Below are 14063 nucleotides of genomic sequence, written 5' to 3'. Positions count from 1 at the left end.
AGCATGGAGTCAAAAGGGAAGAAGATAAGCAAACACTATGAGAGTCTTTATATATTATAAATCCTCTAGAGAGACAGACAAAAGGGATGATGTGAAGACTAGGAATAAAAAATGGAACATGCTAAAAGAACACATATGGGACCAGCCTCTGTGATGATGCTATTTTGTTAGAGATTAAACTGTCACTGATGAGGGAACTATATGGCACTGTTTGCAGTCATGGTTGGCAACTTCTATAGCAGTAAATGTAGACCCACATCTCAAGTTAGGCATGTATGTGGATGGAAAGAACAATGGATTTTAGAACAGAAAACCAAAGCATTCTTTGTGCATATTCAGAGAGGTGTCCATGGCTCAAGGAAATACTTGGCAAGAAGAATCTGTGGACTGGAATAGCTTGATTCTTCTCACTCCATTGTCAATCACAGAAGCATTAAAATAGCAAAAATAAATTTGAAATAAGGAAGGAAAGCTGTAGACTTCTCTCTCTCTCTCTCTCTCTCTCTCTCTCTCTCTCTCTCTCTCACACACACACACACACACACAAATAAGTACATTGTTTGCCAAGGAAAACTCCCCAGGTAGGTAAACTTTTCACTAGAAAATAGTCTATAGAGATATTGTTGGAGAATCAAGTGTTTTTTTTCCTTAAGTGGCATTTTATTTTATTTACTTTTGACTTCAAAATTTTTGTAGTTTTCTAAGAATAATAGTTGTAACACCATTGGGTCCCATCATCATGGCACACTGGAGGCTCACCTTTATGTATTTGTTCCAACTGTTTGCATAGTTTATAATATACCAAATATTACATGATCAAAGCTGAAAGAAGACCAATACATGCCTTTTAAAATCAATTGCTCATATTAGTTTCTTTCTTTTAGGCGCCATTTTAAAAATAGCTTAAATACCATGAAATTAATCTTTGCTGAAGATGTTGGACACTGAGTCTTGAGTTACTTGTCCCAATTTTGGATGGGAAATCTGGAAATCACAGACTTAAATACTGCTGTGGTTCTCATAGTTGGTGAGAAAGACCTTTGACCCCCCAATTCAGAGTAATTTCCATCAACACTGAGTTTTGATTACTTCAATCTATCCTACAGAGCACCTTGCAGGGTCATCAGAGACCAACAATACACTGCGAGTTTTCAAGAGCATCTTCCTACCTCAAATTGCCAGCCCTTGAAACTCTTTGGATGCAATCAGGTTTCAACTGATGGTCTTTTAAACAGAGAATTTTCATGTCTTCTACTTCCTGGTGATTTTCTTACTCAATCACAGTGAAAGTACTTAGTGATCCCTTAAACATTACCTCATAGCAAATTCCAAGTGACTCCTGATGCCATCAGTAAGCTATGGTTAGTTTCAGCAGTTGGACTGTTTCTTCAGAACAATTGTAACTGTGAGAGCAGACTGAGAACAGGAGGAGGGAGTGGGGAGTGTCAGCATTCACCAACAACCAAGGCTCAGCACGTTCACTGCTCCATCTAGACACCCAACACATAGCAGTCATTGACTTAATATTCACTTCACAGGTGAAGATGTTGTGTCTAAAGTCAAGTTCTTATGTGTCAATGTGTGTGTGTCTGTGAGTGTGTGTGTGTGTGTGTGTCTGTTCAAATCTAAAGTTGGTCTCTATTTTCTTGTGTGTGCTAAGATGATGAAGCAGTGGAAAAGGGAGAAGAGTTGAAGTGGGAATGGAAATATTTTATTGAATAATGGATAATTATTATTATCTATTTCTTTGTATTTGTTTAAGAATTTCTCTCCTCACTTTAAGAATTCTCCTGAAAATTGAGTTTTCAAACTATTCAGGAAAATTTTAAGGTGGAAAGTTACAGATTTGGCATTTGTGTGATCCCTACTGAGGCCGGGAGAATCTGTTGCATCTTCATTTAAGTCAAGAAATTAGGAGAGGCACAGTCAAAGGTCTGCATAAGCTCTCATAATCCAGTTGTATTTGCTACAAGTTTTCTGGTCCTGCTACCCTCTGGCTTCTCATGATGCCAGGCCGTATGAGAATATGCACCAGACTATGATGCTTTAGAGGACACTTAGTCAAGGTGAGTACTGGATTCCTACTCAAGATACAGAGGTAGGGGATTCACAGAGCCTCCTGTAAATGGCTTTTGTCTAAGAGAAAGCATGGCTTTATTAATGCTGGCTGAGGCTGAATTCACTTCCCATGGGGCCTTATGCTCATAATCTGAGCTGAAAAGGTGCCCTCAAGAGTGCTTTTGTCATAGAGGGCTCATAGCAATCTCCCAAGCACATCATGCTAGGACTCACTAACAGGATGGAGAGTCACAGATGTCATATGATCGCCAGCCCCTGCCTTGTAGAATCTCATAATCCTATTATGACTCCAAAGCAAATGGTGGAAACATAAGGGCTGTGTGGTAGAAAACACATATGGAGAAATCTATTCAAATTTCTATTTATTAAACATGACTATAGATATTAGCTGTTTATTGCCTAAAAAGATTAAATCAGCTGTGTTGGTTAATTTTCATTGGCAGCTTGATGAGATCTGAAGTCAACTAAGAAGCAAGCTGCGGGGTACATTTGTGATTATTGTCCTCATCTGGTTATTCGAGGTAGAAAGGCCCACCCTAAATGTGGGTGTCACCTTCCAGGGCAGCGCAGACAAATGGAAGTCTAAGGAAAAAGCTTCCATATTCCTTTGCCTGCTTGCTTTCATGTCCCTCAGGTAATTCATTCTACTCTATGAGTTCATCTGGACCACCGCTGTCTCCAACATTGTCTCACTGATATCAGAATACAGTTTCTTGAAGCTTCTAATATGGACCAAAGAGCAGTGACCCTCCTGGAATCCTTCAGCCTTCAGCTCCTACTTGGGACTGTTGTGACATCCAGGCTTGTGGACTCAGCAGCTATTGGATTCACAGCTTTTCCCCCCTGAAGACAGCCATCGTTGGACTACTCTGACCAGATTGTAAAAGTCATTTTTCTGTCCTTCTTTAATCCACATCCATTCTGTCAGTCTGTTTCTCTACAGGATCCTGGCTAATACATCAGCTCACATCAGTTCATCCGACTATGGTTACAGCACCAAGAACAGAGCTCTCCTGACTCTCTCAGTTCTTCCGCAGCCTCCAAAATATTTGATGGATGTAAAATAAGACCTTAGACTTCTTTGTCTCTCCCTTCCTTCCTTCCTTCCTTCCTTCCTTCCTTCCTTCCTTCCTTCCTTCCTTTTTTTTTCTTCAGAAATGGTCCCCATTTCCTGGCCTTACCCCAGTGTGTCCTGGTTGCGCTGTGTTTGTCTCACAGATAGATGGGGCTCTGGGAAACAGGCAACTCTGAGCCTTCAGAACTCAGGAATAGGCTCAGATGCACTCCAGTCAAGCCACCTCCAGGGCACTCGGAGAGCCCTGGGAAGGCAGTGGGTGTGCATGCACATGGGGGAAGCTCTCTGAGGATGTTGGCAGCTATTCAGCTGCCAACCAGCTGCAAAGAGCTTTAAAGGACACCGTCGCATAAAAAACGAAAAACGTTGATTGAGGACATATTGCCCTTGATTGAATGCTGAAGGGAACCTGCTGGCAGAAAAATAGAAATGAGAAAGAGAGAGGGGAAAGTGAAGGGGGCAGGGTGAGCTACATCTGCCCATCCTGCCAGCTGTGGAGAACTCTCTTCTTGTCCATCTAGAGCATATAGCATTTGGAGTATGGATGTGTGTTGTCTGTTGGAAATGCAGTTCTATGGGGGAATCTCATCACATTTGCTTTATGGCTATCCAGTACCAAGCACTACACGTGTCTACATTAAAATTCCTTAATGATAGGCTCCCACTATAGTTATCCCTGTGGAGTGTGACTGCAAACTCCAGAGGGCAGGCCAGGAAGAAGAGTCACAGAACATGGCTACAAGACACAGTCGATTATCTGGCCACACTTCACACCATAGTTCACCCTCATATTAAAAAAAAAGAAAGAAAGAAACCAGGGGGGACAGCCATCAGAGACCTTAAACATCTGTTGGAGCCCAGTGAAGTATGAGGATTGCTCAGCTTTGAGGATGAGAGAGTAAGGTGGCAGTGCATGCATTTCCTGCTTCATTGAAGATCACACAGACCAGATTTTTTTTACAGTGATTTTATAAACACTCCCCAACTGTCCACATTGTAGACAAAGGCTAATCAGGCAATAGACAAGCCTCTTATTGATGCAGGCTGGGTGCTGACAGTTTTCATCATGTATGTGGGAGCAGTGGGAAGAGCTGGTAGGTAAAGCAAAGCATATAGACCTGTGTCCTTCCATTGTTCAGTTCCGTTAGTCCAAAGTGTAGAGGTCCATGAGATCACAGGTTTGTGCTGATGAAGTGGAGTCACTACATGAAGATGTAATGACAGGGCCCCTCACTGACTGCTGCAGAAGCAACATATGACATCACTCCTCTGATAAGCAGCTGTTAGACTGATAACTTCATAATAAGACATCCTGAGGGGTGAGAGGGGTATTGATATCAAAGGCTTAGAGTCATCAGTTCTACTCTTAGGAAAGAGTTATAAAGCAAACAGGCAGTCATTAAATGTAACTTTAGCTAAATCATAAAATTAGCTAACATTACATTTATCAAACCCTTTTTTATAAGAGAAAATTTAGTGCCTGGGGTCTAATTTTAAAAACCTGATTAGCTTCGTAAGGTAATACTAGGAGGGTATAGAAAATGGCACTGGAGAAGGGCAACTATCCACACTGGGACAGAGATTTAGAATATCTAGTGGTAAAAATAAAATAGAGATGTAAACTGTACATTTATAATCATGGATCCTCAACAGCTAAACAGGTACCCATACAAATTTCAAGGGAGTCAGAAATACTTCAATCACCTGACTGTAGTTTTGAACAAAGCAAGAGGAGCTCTTCTCTTTGCATGCCTTTCCATGGAAACATCATCCTTCTCTTGAACTCATATTGACCATGTAATTGGCAGCAAAGAAAGAAACTCAAGAAGGAGAAAAGCCTGCATAAATTAGAAGTGATATAATAAAAAGAAATACCAGAACCACTACCTACCAAGATGGGAATCAAGCCAGCAGAGTGGGAGGCCAGGGGACTAGCTTACTCCCATATGTCTAAGGACTAGGTATTCTGGGAGCTGCATTAGATTAGATTAGACAGGAAATAGGCAAAGGAAGAGGCAGAATCAGGTTTTCCAAAAGTGTCTATTTCCTTGCAGCAGACATCCCAGAGTTGTCTCTGAGCCCCTGTTCCTGCCTTATTGTGCTGAACAGTCTAAGACTATTCCAAGGCAAGGATTTCTCAGTTGCCACTCCACATTGACCAAGGTAGCATTTATGTGTCATATGTCATTACACGTTATTATGTCATTAGCTGTATGTCATGAGCTGAGGTCCTTCTACAAGGTGGATACCTTAGGACGTGTTTGAATCCTTCTACCCATGGGTCACTCCTCCTCCAAATAGCTGGGTAAACACTCTCTTGGATTCTCATCTAGGTCCCTAGTCAAATGACAATAGCAAGAGAGCACTCTCTGACCAGTGTCTAAAATATCTGCAGCTCGTCCAATCAGTATTCTCAATGTATGTGTAAAAGAATATTTGTTACTACTTTAGCTTAGATAGCAACAATGGTGGTAAACGTATTTTTAGGTACTTACATACATTTTGGTAAATTACAGAATGGCCCCAATTCATCAAAAGTGAAGAAGTGAGGTATACATCCTTAATTTTTTCATTGTATGTATTAATCTTATGTGTATGGGTGTTTTGTCTGTTTCTGCAGGTGTGCCACATGCAAGCAATGCCTGTGAAGGTGGGCATTGGATCCCTCTGAATTAGCTTACACATGGTTGTGTCAGTCCTGGCAACTGAACTCATGCCCTCTGCAAGAGTGGCCCTCTGAATCATCTTTCTAGCCGCCAAGGTGGGCATGAAGTTGCTTTTAGAGTTTGCCTATAGTGGTGAGAAGGATACTGAGGGAAGAAATCCAGGAAGCATCTAACCTTATTCCTGACGGTCACGAATTCTCTACGACTTCAGTTTTTGTCACATAATGGGCAACCTAGCGTGGCATGTTCACTGAGCTAGTGGGTGAGGGGCAATCTCGATGTATCTGGCTGAAGGCAGGCTTTGCTCCTGGCTTCTCACTGTGGACCTGGATCCTCTGTATTTGGTACGCTGAGACTGAGAGGATCATCTCTGTTATGGTCAAAATGAATGCCACTTCTTTTGTCTCATCAACACAAAGGATATTAAGCATCAGGCTCAGATGGCAAATATACACAAGTAGGAGAGCTTGAGTGGTCAATACATGCCCTTAATCTAAAAATCAAAAAAATATATATTAATGATTTTTTTTCAACGAGAGTTTTGCCTTCACCAAAGGGAGGGAACAGGTCCTTCTGGGGTGCTGGATTTTCAGTAACGCAGCTGTGGTGACTTTAGTGAGAAGAGCTCCCAAAGTCTCAAGCATTTCAACATTTAATGGTGAATGCTTGTAGAGGTTTAAAAGGTACAGCCTTGCTGCGGGAAGTAGGCCACTGAGGGTGGACTTGAAGATAATGCCTTATGCCATCTTCAGTTCACACTGCTTCACCTTTTTGGTTCAAGATCTTGACTCTCAACTTCCTGTTCCTGTCTCCATGCCTGATGCTTGTTGCTATGCTTTCCCACCATGATGGACCCCTATCCTTCTGGAATCATCAGCCCAAATGAACTTTTCCTTCTTATGAATTTTTTCTGGTCATAGTATTTTATCACAGCAACAGGAAAGCAATTTATACAACAGCAATCCTCAATTTCTTCCTCAGAGGAAAACTTGGGTTCCACCTCACTCATGTACCATAATATGGTTCACCCTTCCAAACACTGTAGATCAGTTCCATGGTGAATTTTAGACCTTTACTTTTCAAGAAACCTGTGACTGTCCCCAAGAAACAATAACCCTAGCTATTGGTTCATTTGGGTTCATTTCACTGGTGTTGCTGTTTAGAAAATGCACAGGATTTGTAACCAAAATTATTTCCTTTACCCAAACACTAGTGTGATTCCACTGAGAATGGTGACCTTTCTCCTCTAGATGGCAAAACCAAATATGACTCAAGACTTACATGACTCAGTGACTGAATGTGGGTTCTAGAAACAGAGTTTACTCTTTTCCATCTTTCTACAATGCTACTTGGCTCCCCATGAGACCATGGCACATTCTGCTGCTCAGGCTGTTGAAATGACTCTTCTAGTTCACCAGTATATGACCACTAAGTGATGTTTCTTGGGCTCCTAGACTGGAGCCCAGGGTCCTGTGGTATTGCTATGAAGGGCAATCCAAGCCCCAAAACCTCACTGAAAAGAGATATTTGGGGATATAGTCAGCACAGCTGTGGTCTGGTCAGGAGGAATTTTGAGTGAAGACTCTGAGACAGTTCTCAGTTGGAATAGAGAAGGGTAGAAGGTGCAAGTGCAGCTGGCAGCACAGAATAAAAACAGAAATTCAAAGAAGTGCCTGGCTCTCCATGGCTGGTTCCACACCTAGGATAAGCAGGTTCCTCTCAAAAACAAATTCCTAAAATGTGAGAGACCTACTAGCCTGAAAGCATAGAGCACAATTCCCACAAGTTAAATAGTGTGGCCTATGTCACATTAGATAATTCATTTCCATTTCTGGGTGTACCAGTAGGGTTATAAAGGAGATCATAGCACATGGATGGCTAGTATTGGATGTAAGCGCCTAGACATATTCTCAGTGCAGAGAAAAGGGGTCAAGTTCAGTTAACTGATATTACCAAGTCATACGTGTTAAGACTCTTAAAGATAAAGTCAGGGGTTTTATATACCCACATCCTGGTTTTAAAAGCATCTATTCTCAATTCTCTCTTCTGCACCCACCTTCTGCTTATGCTTGGCCACAGTGAGATTGTTTATATCATGGAATTTGACATGGGATCCCAATCACTTCCTCTCCCTATCACCCTGAAGAGCTTGGTGCTAAATCTTTACAACCAGATAAAATATTTTCATTTATGACACTTGATGCTAATCTGTTTCTTTCTTCTAATACCAGTGACATTTTAAAAGTTTGTCACCAGTCCTTGATATATCAGTATGCATTACCAAGATAATCTGCATTCTCAAGAGGACCCTATGAAAGAACTAATGCTCTAAATTTGAAGCATGTGTCCGTCTTTCTCAGATGAATTTAAATTCCAAGGTCTCTGTGTTCTTCAGTCCCATATGGTGCCATGAGGTCTCAGCACAACTCATCGGATGGCTCTGATTTAGTAACAGACACACACACACAGAAAGACACATCTTCCAGTCATCTACCATCTGCTGGACTGTGGGAAAGAGTCTGTGGTCCTGGTCAATGGGAAGGTGCTTACAAGGTCTGACAAGGTCTGATCTCTCACCTGCCTGAGAGAGAGCGGGAGTCAAAAGTTTCTCCATGGTCACCGAAAAGTTACTGATACATTTATGGACTGAAAACCAACATCAGTCTACAAGCTGCTGATAAGAGTATGTTTTCTATGCTGACCTCTAGCAAAATGGAGTCTCCTGTAGAAGAAAACTTAATATGTTCTGGGACATAGAGGAGGTGATATGGGAGGCAAGCATGCATCATGAACTTCCACCATGAACTGTCATTTGATCCAAACACTGACACCTCCTTTCCAAAGGGCTAATGCTGGTATGTGTGGAGTTTGGCAATGCATAGTGAGTAGTGTGACTTCCCACAACAGGAAGGTTTGCACTGGGTAGACAGTGTAAAAAGAGCAAACAGCAATAGGAGGAAGCACAGGAATGTGGGGTGATTTGTGACCTGCTCACTTTCCCTCAGGGCATCCTGGGTTTTTGCCTCTTCAACTTCGAATAGTATGACATTCAAATGATCATTTTGTTTCTCCCCCCAGCCCCGCCCTGGCCCCCAGCCCCCAATCTAAACAAAAGAAGAAATGTAACCTCATATCCTCGCTCTGAAATTAGTTCTATTGTCAAAAGATGACAGCTGTATCCTGATTCCCAGAATTTCACGTTGGAATCAAACAGCATTTCTGAATCCATTGTGTTAGTTCAAACAGATCTGTAATGGCCCCTCAGCAAACCATTTTCAGAAGACTTGTGTAAGTAAGATAAAAAAGACGCTGCTTCTACAGAGTTGCTTTTATGGGCTAGGTCAGAGTACTCTTTCCATGTTGTTCATTCCCAGTCGAATTTCCTAATAGTCTGTCTCCTCTGCTAACAGATGCCCGGCCTCATGTCGGAACCAGATCGCGCCACTGCTGAGATGCTATCCAGCGCCTTTCTTATTGAGCCGTTTCCCTAGCAGATGGTGTAATGCTGCAGGCACACTCCTTCCTGTTAATTACCAGCCTTCTCTGCAGATGGAAATGTCAGTCAGCCTCACAGGTCCCGGTTCCTGCCATTGCCTCAGTCCATAGCCCTCTACCTAGGAAAGATGCTGCCAACACACACCATGTGTTTTCTGACTGCTGACTAGGCAGGCAACAAAAAACAACTTACTTCATGAATATTCATGGCGGAATGTTGAAAGTTCTGTTCATCTGTGATGCTTATAGATCTGCTTAAAGGGGATTGCACCTTCCTCAGAACACTCTGCCCCTTGTTTTCCTACACCGAGGATACACGAGTTACCAAAGTAGGTTGCCATGGCAACATAGAGAGGACCACGAAAGTCGTCCATTTGGAGCCTTCTGTAGGCACATCAATTTCTGACGAACGCTCTTCTCGTACCTTTAAGTGTCACTTAATTATCCTTGTTCTTCCGCAGCTCACCAGTAGTTATCAAGCTAAACTGATTAACTAATAACTCGGTTTTCATTAAAGCCTTATTATCTCATTAGCACACACATAACCTGTATAAGTTCCTTCATCTTTCTTTATATTTAAACCTTCTAAATCAAGATAAACTAATTTTGTTGAGGACATTCTTTAGTCATTACATCAAATTATCTTGCTCTCTGTGGAAAAGTCTTCAGCCGTCAAAAATGGGCATCCTTTGTTATTTAAAGGAGAGGGTCTGGGCTTGGGTTTAAGAGCAAGGAAAGAGCTGGAAGCCCTTTAGCAAGCATTAATGAAGGGTAATTCAGACAAATTTTCCTTATTGTCTGCATCTTCTCAGAGATTCTGTCCTTGGAAGTAAGGCCACATATGGCAACAAGGAACATTGTCACAGCTCAGGACTTTGTTTGTTTGAGCTTTGGTTCCCTGTGACTTCATCCAAAGACAATGACCATGGGGCTAGATTTGCTCCTGACAAAGACACAAATGTTTCCAGTGGAGGCTGACTTCTGGAGTCTCAATGACCAGAGTCCTGTCATGGTGGAGTGGCCTGTCACAGGGAGAGTGGAACAATAGCTTTCCAGAGTGCTTAAGGATTTATTTGTTTATGAACTGTGAATTAATTTTGCTCTTTAAGCTTCTTTTGCTTCGCGACAAAGATCTATGTTCCTTACTTCCTAATAGGAAGAGAATTTAGAGCTTGTCCTGGAGATGTGAATATCACAGTAGGTTAAATTAAAAAAATGCTGTATGAGGCTCACAGGGGTAGCTAGGAAGCATATGTCTTCTCTCCTAAATGAGTATGAAGAAGGGCCTGTTTTTCCTGTATTTTCATGTATGTGTACACAGAAAAGGAAAGCATGCCTAGGTATCTGGCAGACAGAACAAAAATTAGGTCACTGTGAGTGGTCCTTCCTTCTGAAAGATGAAAACATTAACATAAGTATGGTGTACCAGGTACTATGAATGGAAGATGGGGCAATGATGCCAGAGGTGTCCACTGCCATGCTCAGCCTTCACAACTGCATCTTGTAAGCAGTCTGAGTGCCTGTGTGCAGGTAGTTGTTTCAGAGCATGCTCACAAAAGAAGAGTGAAGCTAGTACTGAAACACATGTGCAGACCAGTTCATTGTGAATGATTGAATTTACAGAGAATAAAATATGCCATCACTGATTCCAGTCAATTGATTCTTGATTCATATGGGTTTCTCTCATTGATTTTAGGCTAACTTTTTTTTTTTATCTGTAGCTAGCTTAAAGTTGATTTGGAAGAGGAACTGCAATCCTTTCAGCTAACCCTTTCTCATTTAGCTTATTCCATGTGATCCATTATCTATCATTAAGCTGTCTCCTACTTCCATATAAAATTACACCCAATAAATCAAAAGCACCCAGTGTCATCTATACATACATCAGAATCTCATTTCTATACATGTCAGAATGGCATTCACCATTCAGTGATATTAGTGACTGCTTTGTATGTATGAAAGTATTAAATATAGGAACACTAGTTTTTCAATATATCTTACCATTTGGAATATGGGAGCTACTTGTGTAATATGGGTTTAGGTTTAATCTGTATTATTACTATTCTCTCTCTCCTCTCTTAAGTCAAATGAATCAACAGTGTAGTAAGAGGAGCTGTGTTTCATGGAGGCTGCCAGTTTCCACAGGATAAATATTCGAACCATGGGGTAGGATGTCAGCGAACACAAAGTTGGAAGGAGATGAACAAAAGCACATTTGACTTTTTAATAATGGCCATATTTAGCTGCCAACTTCCAAGGTCCTAAAAATGGAACAATAAGCTCTTGTCGGCTGGCGGAAGGAGAGTCAAGCTCTCTGTCACACCTGATTGTCTCACAGTCCTCACTTCTCTTCCAGGGCCAATATATATCGCATCCCAGCTGTGTGTCTCCAAATACACAAAACCACGTGGCTTTCCAGAGTCTGACTTACACGGAGCTTAATAGAACATTGAACAATTGAATTGGACGGACACATACTGAATGAGGCTAATAGGAAGAGTGAAATACTGGCCCGAGGACAGGTTAATGACATTTGAGCTGTTTTGCTTTATGCCAAGGGAGATTTACTAGGATAACATGACCTACAAGGAGAGCAAGAGCTCTTGATGTTGGGCTAATTAGAAAAAAGCAAGAGGCTGGGCCTGAGCTTAGACTTGGGTGAAGATTTAGATAGATGAAGAGGGGAGAGTGGGGTTTTTCATTATGGGGTAAAGGAAGACTTATGGATTTACAGCTAATCACTGTACAGTAGATTTTATACTTTGAAGTGTTTTGAAAGATACAAAGGTATGCTGTGAAAGGTATTCATCTTTTGAGCAACTAGAGAAGGACAGATAAATCTAAAAAACTGTGTTACTTAGTGGCTTTAAATCATTTCATTCTAAAATAGATCTGAAAAAACTAACCACACTTAGTCTGGCACACCCCAAAGACCTCCAAAATAATACAGGCTCCTGTGTGTTTTCTTCATTGCCCACTAGTCTAGAGGATAAGATCCCATTGCCCACTAGTCTAGAGGATATGATCCCATTGTTGAAGACATCACATACCTCAGTTGCAAAATGTAGAGAGAGCAAGCTGGAACTGAGCTGAAAGCTTCATCTTGCTGCCTGCCTTTCAGTGTCCTGAAAGGTGCTATGAAGACTCCCGGAGCAGAAGAGGCATTAACTGTGGTACTCAGTTGTGAACACTACAAGCCAGAAAACCAATCTTCCAGACAAGATGCTCCTACCTGTGTAATGGTGGCAAGATGTCTGTGTGGTAACTTTCTAAATGGATTTGAAGCTCACTCCATTGGAGGGATCTCAGTCCTGATACTATAAGCCATAAGCCTGGTTAACAACTCATGCTTGAGGAGGTTGTAGGTCCAGGTGAATAAATTATAATTCTCATTTATCTAAGTTGACACAGCTTCAAACCACTTTATAAGTCTTCATGTTTTTACCTAAATGCTAAAGCGACTCATCATTACTGTTAAAAGCCTCTCTTTGCAGTGAAGGGCAGTGAATTCAGATACCCATGGTTGCCAAAGGTGTTGGTAATTAGTATCAGCTAAGGTCTACCCCTAAACAAGATGCTTACGCTGCCACTCTAAGGCTCAGGAAACCTTACTATGGAAGAGGGGACAGAAAGTATGAAAGGGTGGGGAAATGTGATGATGGGCTGCAAACATCCATCTTCTAGACTGAACACAACCATTGCAATCATAAACTCAGAGCAACCGCAGTCACCCACACAGGACTATTATGACACCTGTCACCAATCAGCTACAGAAGCGGAAGGGCATATGGGCCCCACCACTTACTGATGAACTGTTGGCCATTGTAGATTTTGGGAGACATGAAGCTGTTATCTTCAGTCGTCTGCCCACTTCTGAGCCGTCCGGGCTCCAGTAGATAACACCAAACATGTGATCACACAGATAATCCTGGCTAAAGTCAGTGGGTCACAAAGCAAAACTAATAGACATGAACGGAGAAAGAGACTTGCAATGGAGAGGGGAATGTGCAAGCACAGTAGAGAGATGGGCAAGGTTAGGGGTGAGGGTGATTTGCATGCAAGATGTATGTTTGTGAAAGTGTAAAAGGACAAATTTCATTAATAATACAAATTTTGAGAAAAACAAAATTTTCTTTATATATTCTACTTTTGAATATTTCATAAAATAAGAGCAATAGAAGTTTTCTGAATCATTAAAAATCTGTTTCTAAGGTAATGAAGATAGAAGCTAAAGAGATGATTCAGTGATTAAGAGCATCTACTGGTTTTGCAGAAGACCTAAGTTCAGTTCCTAAGACCCACTTGATTGGTGGCTCACAGTTGCCCATAACCATAGTTCCAGGGATCTCAATGCCTTTGTCTGGCCTCCTTGGGCCCTTGGCACACACACAGTACACATATACTCATGGGCAGTGGCTTTGCCTTTTACACACACACACACACACACACACACACACATACACACACACTTAAATAACAAGCTAATAAGTAAGTCTTCAGAAAAGAATGCTGATATAGATGAAAACCTGACCTTTTCCTTTGGAGTTTTAGAGAGAGAAGGAATAAGAGGAGGCACACCAGAGAAGGTCAAGAAATAATAGTTTGGCTATAGTTTACTTCCTTCTGTGAGTTGATACTTGGATGACTTCTTATTTGGCCAAAGCATCTCCGTGTGCATCTGTGATGAGAGGTGGGGGTTGGGAACTGTTTTTCATAGGAAACCAGGAAAGGCAAACTCACTTTTTCAT

Source organism: Grammomys surdaster, unplaced genomic scaffold (assembly GCF_004785775.1).
Source record: "Grammomys surdaster isolate TR1022 unplaced genomic scaffold, NIH_TR_1.0 188, whole genome shotgun sequence".
NCBI classification, from domain to species: domain Eukaryota; kingdom Metazoa; phylum Chordata; class Mammalia; order Rodentia; family Muridae; genus Grammomys; species Grammomys surdaster.
This window is presented reverse-complemented; position numbering follows the sequence as displayed.